Genomic DNA, 14,095 nt, shown 5'->3' with positions numbered 1-14,095 from the left:
TGGTTGTTATATTGCACATTGTTGTTTTCAAATTACCAGATATAAACATGCAAAATTGGTCAAAAGGATTATAAAAAATTAAAAAAGAGTGGGAAAAAATTAAGCATTAACAGCTCCTTTCAATAAACCAGCAGAAATCAGCAGTACAATTATCCAAGCCATCCTGTGTAAACAAACCAACAAACAAATGGCCAGTCACTGTGATGCCTAGCAGGTCACTATGACCTCATTGTACAAACCAATTCCCCGTGACAAGCCTTTCTGCCTCTGTACTTCCTGCTTGCTCCTCCCATATAAGCCCTAGACCACCAGGGAAAAGGGCCTGATATCTCAGGAATGATGCAGATCAGTACCTGTTGATATCCATAAATCTGCAAAGGAGGTGACTGGCTTCTACACAAAAGAACCCACCTTTTAATAAACCTGATAACAAAGCCAATTAAATATTCAAAATTGTTTTAAAAAACAAAAAAAGGAATAAAAAACAAAAAGAACTATCTTTATATTCTGTTCTTTCTTTCTTTCTTTCTTTCTTTCTTTCTTTCTTTCTTTCTTTCTTTTTTTTTTTTGTGTGGAACCGGGGATTGAACTCAGACCCTTGCACTTGCCAGGGAAGTGCTTACTCTGCTGAGCCATCGCCCCAGCCCCTTATATTCTGTTCTTAATAATTTTTTAGAAAATGTTTTTGCAAAAAAAAAAAAAAGAAAGAAAGAAAAAGAAAATGTTTTTGCAATAGTTCTTACAGGTCAAGATCAACTAAATGATAATTTACTATGTTTTCTTAAAAAAGAATAATAAACATCTTTCTAAGGCAGATATTTGTATAACGAGTATGGAAGAATATATTCAAAAAAGACAAAAGTGGTTAAAAGAAGATAAGGGTTAAGAAGTCTAAGAATTCAGTGATCAGAAACTCTCAGTGAGAGCCAGACCTCAAGAGGCTGAGAAGGATCATGAGTTTGAGACTAGATTAGGCTATATAGCATGTTCAAAGCCAGCTGAGACTGCATAACCATTCTTTCTCCAAAACAGCAAGCAAATAAACAGAAACAAACATAATACTTCATAAATAGAGATGAGAGAGGTCATTCAGTGTGTTCCTTCCTCCCTAGAATTTCCCCCAAAGAGCCACAGTTAGTTCTTTTCTCCCTGGTCTAGATTAGCTTTGAGAAGCATGTAGTTAGACGTGATAAAGCTAGAAACCACACTTGGGGGAGAGCTGGAAACTTCCAGGTGTGCGGTAGGGAAAGAAGCGAATGGTAGCCATAGTAAGCATATAGCCAGGGAGCTGACCAGACCGGAAGCCTGAAGAGAAATGGTACAAATACAAAATACAATACAAAATACATGACACAAAATTTGCCATTTTAATCAGTGTTTTAGACAATGTGTGATGCTGGGGATTGAAACTGGGACCTTCTAGGTGAGCTACTGTTTACATTTTTAAAAAATTTTTGAGACAGGGCCTACTAAATGCCCTAGGCTGGGTTCAAACATGATCCTTTTGCCTCAGCTTTCCAGGGTGCTGCAATTATAAGTATGCACCACCACACTCAGCACTGTAACCATTTTCAAGAGTATGTTTCAGAGGCACTGAGTACATTCATGTTATCGTGAATCCATCACTGCCATTGCTCTGCAGGAGTTTTGCATTATCCCAAACCAAAATGCTGTGTCTATAGAACACCAACTCTCCATTCTTCACTCCCTTTAGCCCCTGGCAACCATGCTTCTACTACTAGGAAGGTGACTACATGAGGACCTCATGTGAGCACAATTGTACAGCACAGGGTTTATCTTTCTGTGGCTGTTACTCCACATGCCAGTCTTCAAGTTCATCAAGGGTGTAGAATGTACCAGGATCTTCTGCCTTTTCGAGGCTTCACGAGAGTCCTTTGGGTGGATCGGCCACATCATGGATCCCTTTATCCATCAGGGCCACTGGATTGCTTCCACCTTTGGGCTTTTAGTTTAGGTATGGATCTGCTACTTTTAGGTCAGATTTCTAGGAGCACTTGTAGCCCACCACCCCTTCTGGCTGCTTTCTCTACCAGTCTGTGCTACCTTGGCTCAGTGTGGCCTTCCTGTTTTAAACCTGTGACTCTTCCAGTTCTCAGGCCAGTGGGCACAGGAAGAGAACCCCAAGGCACCTGTGTATGCCCTCTGATGACTCCTCCCAAGCCAGGCCAAGTGTGGCCTCCTCTCCCGAGAACACCTTGTCCCTGCTCCTCCTCAGACATCCATGCAATTGCACCAGGCTAACTTATCACCCAGAATTCATATACAGAAATAGGGCACTAAAGAGAAAATAAAATTAACCCTCAAATCATCACCAGATGAGGAGATGGAGTGATGCTACTCCCATTTCTTCCCCCAGCTTTTTTTTTCTTTCTCCTTTTTGCTTTTACAAAAGCCACGAAAGGGTTAAAGACTTTGCCACGAGGTGGGATAAACTTCTCAAATCTGAGGTCTGCTTGATTGTCCTGACACCCAGTCTGTGTGGGATGCCCCTGCTCCTTTGTTGGTTATAATGGCACATCTTCATTATTGTTCTAATACTTCTTTTTAAAAAAACAGCCTAATCTTTCTCTGCTGCCAGTGACTGCTACGATGCGGAGATGTTTTATTTCTCTCCCCTCTGTCCTTGCCCTAACCCTCTATTGTTGCCATAGTCACGATGAGAGATAGCGCTGGTGCAGGGCCATTTTCTACTGTACCGCCCGAGCTTATTGTTTAAATCTGTATTATTCCACTGTTCTGAAGATTTACATTTTTAATGGCTCATTTATGTAATCCCATAAATAAAGTAGCGAAAAAAGCATCCCACACAAATGAGTGAATCAGAGTTTGAAAAAGACTCCTGAAGCAGGTCACCCAGGGTCTCAGCTGCGGGGCCTTGATTGGTGTGGCTGGTGTTAGCCAGGGTGGTAGTGGGCTTAAGACCACCCAGTCAGCGCCAAAATGGGGCATTACCAAGGAATAGTGGGATGGTGTTGGAGTTCAATCTTCCCTATTTATCAGCAAGCACAGTTCTACTGCAAAATCCATTTCAGTCTAAGACTCATTTACCTTATTGCTTCGACAGCTGCACCTCTCTGTGGCAGAGAAGTTTCTACGATTGGCTTTTTCCCTCCTAGCAGCTGATGTTTCCCCCACCCCTCCTTTCTTCTTCTTCTTAACCAATATATTCCTGGGGCTGCTAAATTCTCTCTAAAGAGCCTGTGAATTCGAGCACCTGCCTCAAGAATGTATTTGACACATTGAACAGACATATAGTTTGAACAATTCGCTGTTGGGGCTCCCTCCACCAATTTCTCTCTTCATCCTCCCTCTGCCCCTGCATGAAAAGCTTTAGTGAACCTCTGCCCCTTTGGGGAAGTTTGTGCTAATTAAGCACAAATGAAGAAAATGGCCAAAATATAACTGAATCAGCACATGTCTAACACGTTTTCCTGGGTCTCTGCCTAGCTTACAGGCAAAGCCATGAATCACTCTTCTCCAATTTGGCAGACTGCACGGCTCCGGGAGACTTGTTTAACAGTCACTATTTAAAACTGTCACTTGAAACGTTTCTGCTTTAAGATCTTATAGTAAAGCGTGACCAGGGGACCCAAGTCCTCTGTCAGTATCTGTCTCTTGCTTCCCCAAATCTTTGCAGCAGCCTGTGTGCACAACTGTCAATCAGAAAGACACAGTTGATAGTTTGCAAGTGGCCTGGGACTCCAGATGTTAAAAAAAAAAAATAAACCACAAAAAACCCCCAGAATTATAAAGTATTCTAAATGCCCATGAGAATCATAATATACCCAAATGAAGGCAGCATCAAATTGATCACAATGGCAGTCCAAAAGGAAGAAAATATACAGGCCCCAGCTTTTCTGTATTCTAGCCAGGAAAACTGCTGTCTAAGCTTTGTAACATAAAGATTTTTAATCCATAATCACTACCTTAGTATTTTATGAGAAAGAGAAGTGAATTTTTCTCTTAATCTTCCTAAAGGGAAAAAACATTACATAAACTACAAAAGCAATCACAGGGTTGGTAATCCTGTTTCCCCTAAACAAGCTGTAGGCATACCCCCATCACCCAAAACAATGCTTTGCATGGCACATGACATGTGGCAAGGGCTGAACAAGAAGAGAGCTTATCAGAGGCTTGCTGCACTCATCAGTGAACCCTGAGCCTTGGACATGGCCAAGGGACATTTGGAACACCTTTTATGAGGAATAGAGAATTGTGAGGCCTTTGGCTTTGTTTTTGCTGTGTTGGGGACTGCACCTAGAGCCTAGTGCATGCTAGACAAGCACTCTCTGAGGAGCTGCACCTCTAGACCTACCTAGCTGTGAGTTACTATGCACAGTCATGAATGTCTCCAGCAGAAGGGACAGAAGCTACTTTTCTGATTAGTTTCCATCTTCTACAGTATTTCATTTAGGCACTTTCAGCATTGCTAATGGAGGTAACCTATTCCCTTAAAAGAAGCCGGATGTGGTGGGATGTACCTATCATCATAGTGTTGGGGGAATCTGAGGCAGGAGGGTGGCAGGTTCCAGCACAACCTAGCAGCTTAGCCACTTAGGCAAGACCCTGCCTCAAAACAAAACAAAATTTCACAGGATGTAATTCAGCGTAAAGGCTCTGAGTTTAATCTTCAGTGATACACATGCACACGTATGCAAGCCCGCACACACATGTGCAACTGTGAACTCACAAAGACAGATGGAATCTCCATTAATTCCTGGAGTCCTTCTTCTAAGGTTGATACTAATTCTTTTTCTTTTCATTTAACTATTAGAGATAAATTTGCCCTGACTCATCTAGAAGGTTTGATTGGTTCTCTTTGTGACCAAGGCCCAACAGGGGGCTGGGATCATTGCCTGAGGTTACAAGAAGAGTTTCAGGCCCCAGTTATAGAATATAAACTATGAAGGTTGAATTCATGGTCCTAATCTCCTTACGGTGAGTTCCGATTAGTAAAGCTAAAATACCTCAGTCTGTATAAAATTTACACATATTAGATTTTGAATATAATAGAGTGTAAAACTGGTCATTCTGAGGAAAATCATACATTATCTCTCTGCGCCCTCCCACAGCACATTTCAAGCCAGATGGTGCAGGGCTGGTTTTCCTACACAATACATGATCTCTAGCAGGTGCCACCTGAATATCATCTCATTCAATTCTAGCCTGATGCTGTCTATGCAGAGCCTGCACCTGATCCTTCCAATGGAGGGCTCAGCCCCACAGGCCTACTCCCCACTTGAGATACTATTAGTGAGCCCCATGTAAATGTTCCTATGTTCTGATTGGCTATAAATTGGGGTTGGGTAAGTTGATTTACTGGATAACTCACAGCTTGCAAGACACCTTTAGAGTTTGCTATCAAGGATGTTGTAGAGGGTTCAGATGAAGGATGCATAGGGCAGGTATTGGGGAAGGAGCACAGGCCTCCCATGCCCTTCCAGGAACCCCAACACATTCTGCTCCACAACTGAGAAGTCCATCAAACCCTGTCATTTACAGTTTTCAAACTGTAATGTGAGCATTTGAGAGGCTGAGGCATGGAGATGGCCACAAGTTTAAGGTCAGTCTGGGATCCATAGGGAGACCCTGTCTCAAAAAACAAACAAACAACTCATTTTAAAAAGCTAAGTCTCCAGCCTCATTCTTTCCCAAAAGTCAGAGGAGGGGCAGGAAATTTCAATCCTCCAATCATTCACTTTCTTGGAGACCACTAGGGTCCCCACCCTGTCACTATATTAGCATAAACCTGGGGTAATCAAAATCAGTTTATTCAGGCTGGGGATATAGCTCAGTGGCATAAGTGCCTGCCTGGCCTGTGCAAGGTCCTGAGTTCGATCCCTGGTACTAGAAACAAACAAACAAACAAACAAAATCAGTTTATTATGACTAAGAGATGATATTTTTATGTTGCTCAGGAAATTCCAAGGGTCTTAGGTTCTCTGTGCCAGGAATGAGGGATAAATACTAAATGTATTTCTTTTTTTAAATTAATTAATTAATTAATTTGTGTGTGTGTGTGTGTGTGTGTGTGTGTGTGTGTATGTGGCCAGCTCAGCCCACCATGGGGTGGAGCTGGCTGGCATATGGTGCTGGGGGATTGAACTGCGGTCCCTGTGCTTTGCTAAGCTTGTTCAAAGTAGGTGCTTTAAACCACTGAGCCATCTCACCAGCCCCTAAATGTATTTCTTATACTGCAGATAATTTGGGAAGGTTGTTGCAAAGACTTGAACACAAATGAAAGACAGAAACCAGACTTCTGGATTTTAGTTTTCCTTACAAGGTCAATGGCATTTCCAGACATGGTGGCACACACCTGCAATCACAGCACCTTGGAGGCTGAGGCAGGAGGATTCTGGAGAATCCAAGGTCAGCCTGGGCTACAATAATAATAACAGAAACAGCAACAAAGATTTGTGGCCTCATTAATCTCATCATGTCTCATTTGTCTTCTTATTTACAAGGCATCTAAGTCCTCTTTATCTACAAGATGATGATGACAAACCTTGTAGAATTTTCAGTGACACAAACAGCCTGCCCATGTGCCACATGGTTGCCACCACTGCTAAAGGAATTCTTACCCTCCTAGTGTTCTATAGTTACCTCATGCTGTGGTTTTCAAACTTCCTTTCACTCCAACCTACAGGAAGAAATGTATTTAGTATACACACATACTCACAGAAATATTTATCTAAAGTTTATCAGATATGCTTTTATATTCTCTGCTAGGCTATCTACACTCTTTTTTGAGTTATTTTAAAGCTCAAAATAATGAAGTAAATTGAATTCTTACCTACTAGCTTGCCTTCTTGCTCTATGTAAAATACGGTCTTCTCTTAGGAGTTGCCCTACTTTAATCAAGGACCATCTAGGAAGGCTCACTAAATTTTTTCTCTACCATAATCTTGTTTAAGACCAGCATGCCAGGGCTGGTGAGATGGCTCAGTGGTCTAAATCACCTACTTAGAACAAGCTTAGCAAAGCCCAGGGACCACGGTTCAATCCCCCAGCACCACATGCCAGCCAGCCCCACCCCCTGGTGGGCTGAGCTGGCCACACACACACAAAATAAATAAGTAAATATTAAAAAAAATTAAACTTATAAAAAAAAAAGACCAGCGTGCCTTTATGCCAAAATGAAGACCCTCCCCATCAAGGGAGTCAGCAAGAACTGTTTGAGTTGAAGGTTGCTGCCAGGCTGACCAGCAGACAACCTCGAACTTCATTATAATCCCTTCTACATGCTAAATGATACACCCTCTACTGCTATGACCGTTGCCAATTGCCATGATGATGACCAGAAAGAACTATAAAAAGAGCAAAAGGAATGATGCTCAAATTCCCAGAAAATGTCCACCCGTCCACTGAAAAGACACAAATATAAGCCAACTTCACCCTCATTTCTTTCTCCCTATAATTATACCCTCCAAACCTGCAGTGGGTTGAGAAGTTAATCCATGAGTTTTATCTTCCACTCCTCCCTGGCTCAATTAGTGGTTGGTCTTGTTATTGTTTCCACAATTCCAAGAGGACAAAAGGAGGTGTCAGACTATTGGGGTTCAGAAATTGGTAACACAAGGATACCATTTTCACTGTTTCTGTTGAGCAGAGACTATGCACCTCCCGTATGTCAAAACCTCCCTGTTGAACTGACAGGCTCTTTCATCTTCTTTCCAACCATCCAACTCCTTTGCCATCAGCCATTCTTCCTTGTCATTGTCATCAACCAGTCTCCTGGGCCTTATCAAATTAGGTGCCTGTCCTCCATGGTGACTATTTCACACATTCTCTTCTTTATTCATAACTCCTACTCAGACACACATCCCAACCCAAATATTCACCTATGTTAAATAATCCTGCCCTGGGCCATGACAGATCAGACTAAGAACCCAAATAGAGTCACTCATTGCCAAATTTTCACATCACCAAACTTTAGTTATGACCCGGTAAGAAATCTGGATTAGAATGATAACAGCTATTTTTTCTAAATAAACTAGCCTGTTAATCTATTTTGTTTGATAGGCCACTTTCAATAGGCATGTCAGTGATGTTCCCTCTGCTTTAAACCATACACAAAAAAGGTAATCTGATGTTTGCAATCAGTTCTTGCAAGGAAAGTAACTTAGGGTGCTTACAATGTATTTGTTTACTAAAGTTTTACTAGCATATGTTTATAATACTTGAACATCTTCACTGTGTGGTATTGGTATATATACAAACATTGAAATAACCACTCTTTTGTCATTATTGTCCTGTGTTTCTACTTTCTCCAACCATTCTGTCTATAACACAAAAACTCTTTTCTGTTCATTGGGTGCACATAGCCCATTTTATGGAATAAAATCTGAAGGCCAGTTAGACACTTAAGCTAAATTGTTGTAACCATTGCTGATTTTTCTCCCTGAGACAGGGTTCCACTAGGGCTGGTCCTCAGTTCCTGGGACCAAATGATCCTCCTATTTCAGTTGCCCCAGTAGCCGGAACTACAGGTATGTGTCACAGTACCTGACTTGTACTGAAATCTTTTTTTTTTTTTTTAAATGAAATCTTTAACTGAAACAATTATTCCTGCAAAATGATAGTTTTCTATCCCAATAATTCTATCTACATTTTGACACTTTCCAAATAGAATAGTATTATTTATTTATTTACAGACTTAATTCATTTTATTTTTGCGTAAAAAACTGTTATGTTGTAGGTACTGCTGGAGCTTGAGTCCTCTGGACAGAGACTCTGGTGTGGGTTTTCACAGGATGGTCGGTGAATTCCTGATAGGGAGACTTGGTGAACACAGTCTCTTTCCAGAGGTCAGGGGTCAGATAGCTGTAGGTCTTGGAGATGGCATCAAAGGTGTCCTTAGCAAAGTTGCCCAAAGTAGCAGTGCAGCCCCTAGCAGAGGTGTAGCAGTCATCAATACCAGCCATCAGCAGCAGCATCTTGGGCACAGGGGCTGAGACAATGCCAGTGCCCCTGCGGGCAGGGATCAGATGCACCAACACAGAGCCACAGCGGCCCATCACCTTGCAAGGAACAGTGTGGGTCTTGCTGATCTTGTTTCCGCAGTAGCCCCTCCTGACAGGGACAATGGAGAGCTTGGTCAGGATAATGGCCCCACGAATGGCAGTGGCTACTTCCTTGGAACACTTTACACCCAGGCCAACAGACCGTTGTAGTCCCCAGTGGCGACAAATGCCTTGAACCTGGTCCGCTGGCCAGCACGAGTTTGCTTCTGCATAGGCATGATCTTCAGAACTTCATCCTTGAGGGATGTGCCCAGGAAAAAGTCAATAATCTCGGACTCCTTGATGGGTAAGGAAAAAAGGTAAATTTCCTCCAGGGACTTGATCTTCATGTCTTTGACCAGACGGCCCAGCTTGGTGACAGGAATCCACTCTTCTCGGCCTTACCGCCGCGAGCCCTGCGGCCTTGGCCTGGGCCCCGGCCCCGGCCTCTGCTGCGCCCCCGACCTCGAAGGCCACTGCCGAAGCCTCCACGGAAGCCGCCGTGGCCTCCTATGCCTGGGCCCCGGGCCTCCAGCCCTCCCGCTGCACTGGTGTCATCTGCCATTTGGTGTTTCCCAGAAAAAGAAGCTAGAATAGTATAAAAAAAAAAAAAAAAAAATTAAAAATCCAATAAAGTGACAAAGTGATCAATTATTCTCAATATTCCTGAACCTATCTGACTATATCCAGCTCTGGCAATGTGTCAGACAAGGGAGAACTAAGGATCTTTTTCAATAATTCAGGGGCGGCCCTCAGTCCTGAGCTCATCTCTCCCTAAGCCCAAGAGTAAGCTCTTTCTTTCTCATTCAGCTGTTCTGTGATTTGATATTGTTTGGGAGGAGAAAGAGGAGGAAGAGGAGGAAGAGGAGGAAGAGGAGTCAGAGTGGACAGGAACAACAGAAGTAAAGGAAGAGTAAACCTAATTGAGACTGATCCAACTTCTAATTCTCTCTGTAGCTTAAATATTAAAATTAGTCAATGAATGAACTTAGTAAGAGTCCAGAAAATGTATAAAAGAGCTTAAACGCATGGTATAGAGTTTCTCCCAAGTAAATAACACATTCTATATTTATACTGTGACATCACTGATCTGCTAGGGGTATTGCCACACACCTGTATTCCCTGAAGCAGGAGGACTGAAAGTTCAAGGCCAGCCTGGGCAATTTAGCCAGCCCATATTGTAAAAGAAAAATTTTAAACAGGACTGGGATATAGCTCAGTATTGATCACTTGTCTGAATTTAATACCTAAATAGTCATTAGGTAGATATTATTAATAATATTTAATATGTATTTATTTATTTTGCAGCACTGGGGATTGAACTCACAACCTTGTGCATGCCAGGCAGGTGCTTATGCTAGTGAGCTGTATCCCTGGCTCACTTTAATATGTTTTTAAACTGAAGATTGATCTAGTTAGGCCTTGCCAACCATCCTGAAAAAATATGCAAATTTATTTATGTTTTGCAGTGCTGGGGATGAACCCAGGTCCTAGGGTGTGCCAGATTAGCACTCTACTGCTGAGCAACACCTTCAACCCTCATTAATAATATTAAAGCTCTTTTTATTTAAAACCTTGCCCTGCTCTTTTATTTCTTTATTTCATGTAGAGAAACAATTAGAAATACAATCTAAAATAAAGTTACAAACAATGAATGAAATCTACATGTTTTTGCATGAAAGTGTTTTTGAAAAACATGATTGTACTCTGGTCACATTTTCATTCAGACTCCAGACCTTTTCATCTATTAAACAAATACTTTTTAAGAGTTTTCTCCTGAGAAATGGTTGTTTAGTCTTTCCTGTTTAAAATAGACTCTTAAAGCTGTTATTTGGATGACCATGTAGTGAAGTCATTTGAATGAGTACTGTAAAACAGGATTTAAGAGGAAAACAAATGAAAAGGGAAAAGTAATTTTAGGATCATCAAAGCTCTGAACACACGGGGCTGGGTGCCATGACACAATTATTCTTTCTTGCCTTTGGACATGGTAAGAGTAGATCAATTTCCTTTGAAAACATGAGTTTCTTCTAAGTTAACACTCTGGGGGGTCAAAGTAAACGCCCAGCTGAAGATTATGTTTGAGAAGCTGCTTACAACCAGTGTTAAGGCATTAACCAGAAAAGGAGCCAAGATGCAAATGCCACAGAGGACGTGCAGGTAATATGTAGAAGTTTTGTATTATTGGATCACCCATAGTCAGAATCCACACTTATCTGCAAGGATGTCCTGCACCTTGTGCATTTTATGGTTCTCCTGAAAAAATAATTATTAAGAGCTACCCTGAAAGAATAAAGCAAGCAATGCAATTGGAAACTAACATGCAGACAAACACACACACACACAAAACCCCAATTCTGTTTGTTGGAAGAAATGCCACCCCCTCCTGCTACATTATCCCATTGATGGAAAAACATTTACATCTCTTTTGTCAGCTAGTTTTCTGTAGAAATTTTATAAGCACTGGGCAACTCTATTACATTTTTCTCTGAGAAGTGATTTGAGTAGCTCTATCCATGTTTTTATTCTACAGCCAAAAGGAAAAAAAAAATTCTGGTTTTTTTTTTTGTTTTTTTTTTTTGAAACTTTAGTCTATCATACATCAAACCTGTCAAGCTTTTCCATTAAAGTTCATGGTTTTTAAGTTCATTGTAAATAACTCCAATTGATTTTACAAAAGAGGTGGAAAAAGTCTTGCTCCAGTGTTGGGTATTACAAACTGTAATAATATCCCTTGTCAAATGGGATTTTTCAAGTGGCTTTTTAAAGAGGAGAAAAAAGGATTTAGCTACATAAAAATATTTTGAGATTAAAAACAAAGCTATACCTTGAGTGTGAGCTGACTTCTCTTAAATCTAGCAGTTTTTGCACAATATATTTTTTAAAATCTAGGAGCTCTGTTTATCAAGAGATATTGGGTTTCATGGTCTGAAGTCCTTAAGACTCAATGGAGAAGATAGCAAGTGGCTTATATTTCCATCTCAACAATTAGAAGATCCACATATTTGCTGATAGCTCTGTAAATATTGTCAAAGTAAGCAGTCCCCTAGACTCCACTTTTCCAGAGTAATGAAAAAACCATCTTCCCCACCACTAATGGAACAGGGTCATTGCAACAGGCCACTTTGCCTCATCACTGGTCCATCATGTTAGTGGAGCTGTGGTGAGTGATATGGGAAAGACACTTTCCCAATGGTGGAAGCTAGTGAATGCCAAGGGAAAGACAGTGCCCTTGTGGAGCGTGGGCATGGAGCTATTACTGGTCAGCTAGGCCCGCGGTCAGGAAAAGTGCTGAACAAATAAGATAAACTAGAATATGCAGGGATAAGCTACAATCCAGAAAGCCAAGTTGGAACCTGTGTCCACCATTGTGGCTAACCTTGATCGCTGGGGTAACTAACGCCAGAATTCTCCTTACTGAGCTGTACCTGTGTTTGTCCCAGACTGAAAGAAATGGTTGGGGGAAGCTGGCAGAATCCCAGCTGCTGTCCCTTGACCATGAGGTGGGCCAGCAACCTGTGCATGAGTGTTGCACCAATCCTTGGGGCTCATACTTGCCTTTCAAGGCATACCAAATTTTCCCTATAAACAACTCAACTCAGAATCATATACAGCACAGGAATTCTGGGGAACACAGTTCCGGCTGAGCCAGGGGGATCCCATTTCAAACCACACCTACCATTCCCCTCCAATCTTGCCAGGGTCCTGTAAGCTTGTCTTTTCCTTTTCTCTGATGAATTTCTGATGTTGCTGATATGTTGGACTGTGAAGAGACCCCTTCAAGGTTCATTCCACTGAGGATATCATGTGGTAGTCCTCTTCTAATGGCATTATCTGGACAGGCTCTGAATTTTAGATTCTTACAGCCTAGTTTGGAAGGATTCAGATCAACTTTACCTTAAAGGTTCCATGATAGACATTTGCAAAAGTTTTAATTCAAACCCCACACCACATGCCACTTTCTTTCATGAGACTTTTCTTATTACCCACCTGGCTGTGGTTCTTTCCTCTTCTGTACATGAAAACCTGTTTCCTAGACCTGAACTTGTTCACTTTGTCAGTCATTTCCCAACTTGCCTCCTAAAATTCAGGGTACTGAGGGCAGGGACCATGTGTTACCCATCTTCTTTTCCTTGTTTTCCTCCCTCCTGTTCACTCCTACCTCTACATCTGAAACTATGTACATATAGGCTTTGTACACATGACTATGTTAAGGTAAAATTCACAGGTTACAAGGACTGGCAGGTGTATATCTTTGGAAGGCACTATTGACCCTACAATGCCTCTTTTTAATAGTTGCAATAATATTACATTTGGAATTGTATATCTTGATTTTGTTTTTCATTTACCATGGTTTATCAGCAATAATTTGTCCAACATGAATGGGCTCCAAAATGATAGGAAAGGTTTATTCTCTAAAGAGAAAAAGTAAAGGAGAGAGAGCAAGATAGAGAGCCAGTTGAGTAGAAAATATAGGTAGGAACTCTCAACAGGTTTATGAAAACATAGGAATCCTACGAAAGGAAGTCGTAAACTCAAGCTGTAGACATTGCCTGTACTAGTAGGATCCAACATGAAGGTATAGAGCAAAGAATACACATTATAGCATTGCACTGCATTAACGTGATAAACAAACATTTTTGGGGGCATCTGCTACATACATACTTAACAGACTTTCAATTTTCATTTTAGTAAAAATACACATTAAATTCACCATCTTAATTACAGTGGTGCTTTGGTTCATGCACTTAATTCATTCCATGATTCTGGTTATACACTGAACAAGAATTGGGCAAGAATTGAGCCAAATTCAATATTTAGATTCAGTGTTGACCTTATGGGGAAATTTGATTTGGTTCTTGTCTAGTTCTGTTTGCAACAAGATCATGGAAAGAATTAAGTTTAATTAACTGAGACACCACTGTATTTTTAAATATCCAGTCCCATAGTGTTGGGTATATTTACAATGTTATGCACCAAATCTCTAGAACTTTAGTCTTTTTTTTTTTTTTTTTTTTTTAGAACTTTTAGTCTTGCAACACTAGAACTCTACACCCACTAGACTATAATTC

The 14,095-nt window shown here is 41.1% G+C and overlaps 2 pseudogenes; both read right to left on the bottom strand.

Annotated features, from left to right (window-relative positions):
- LOC101570385 overlaps window positions 1-14,095 on the bottom strand; it is a 73,452-nt pseudogene that overhangs the window by 18,787 nt on the left and 40,570 nt on the right.
- LOC105740905 lies at window positions 8,709-9,588 on the bottom strand (annotated as a pseudogene).

This window comes from Octodon degus, unplaced genomic scaffold, assembly GCF_000260255.1.
Source record: "Octodon degus isolate 3935 unplaced genomic scaffold, OctDeg1.0 scaffold00038, whole genome shotgun sequence".
Taxonomy (NCBI): domain Eukaryota; kingdom Metazoa; phylum Chordata; class Mammalia; order Rodentia; family Octodontidae; genus Octodon; species Octodon degus.
The sequence above is the reverse complement of the archived record's forward strand: the minus strand, read 5'-3'. Positions and strand labels throughout refer to the sequence as shown.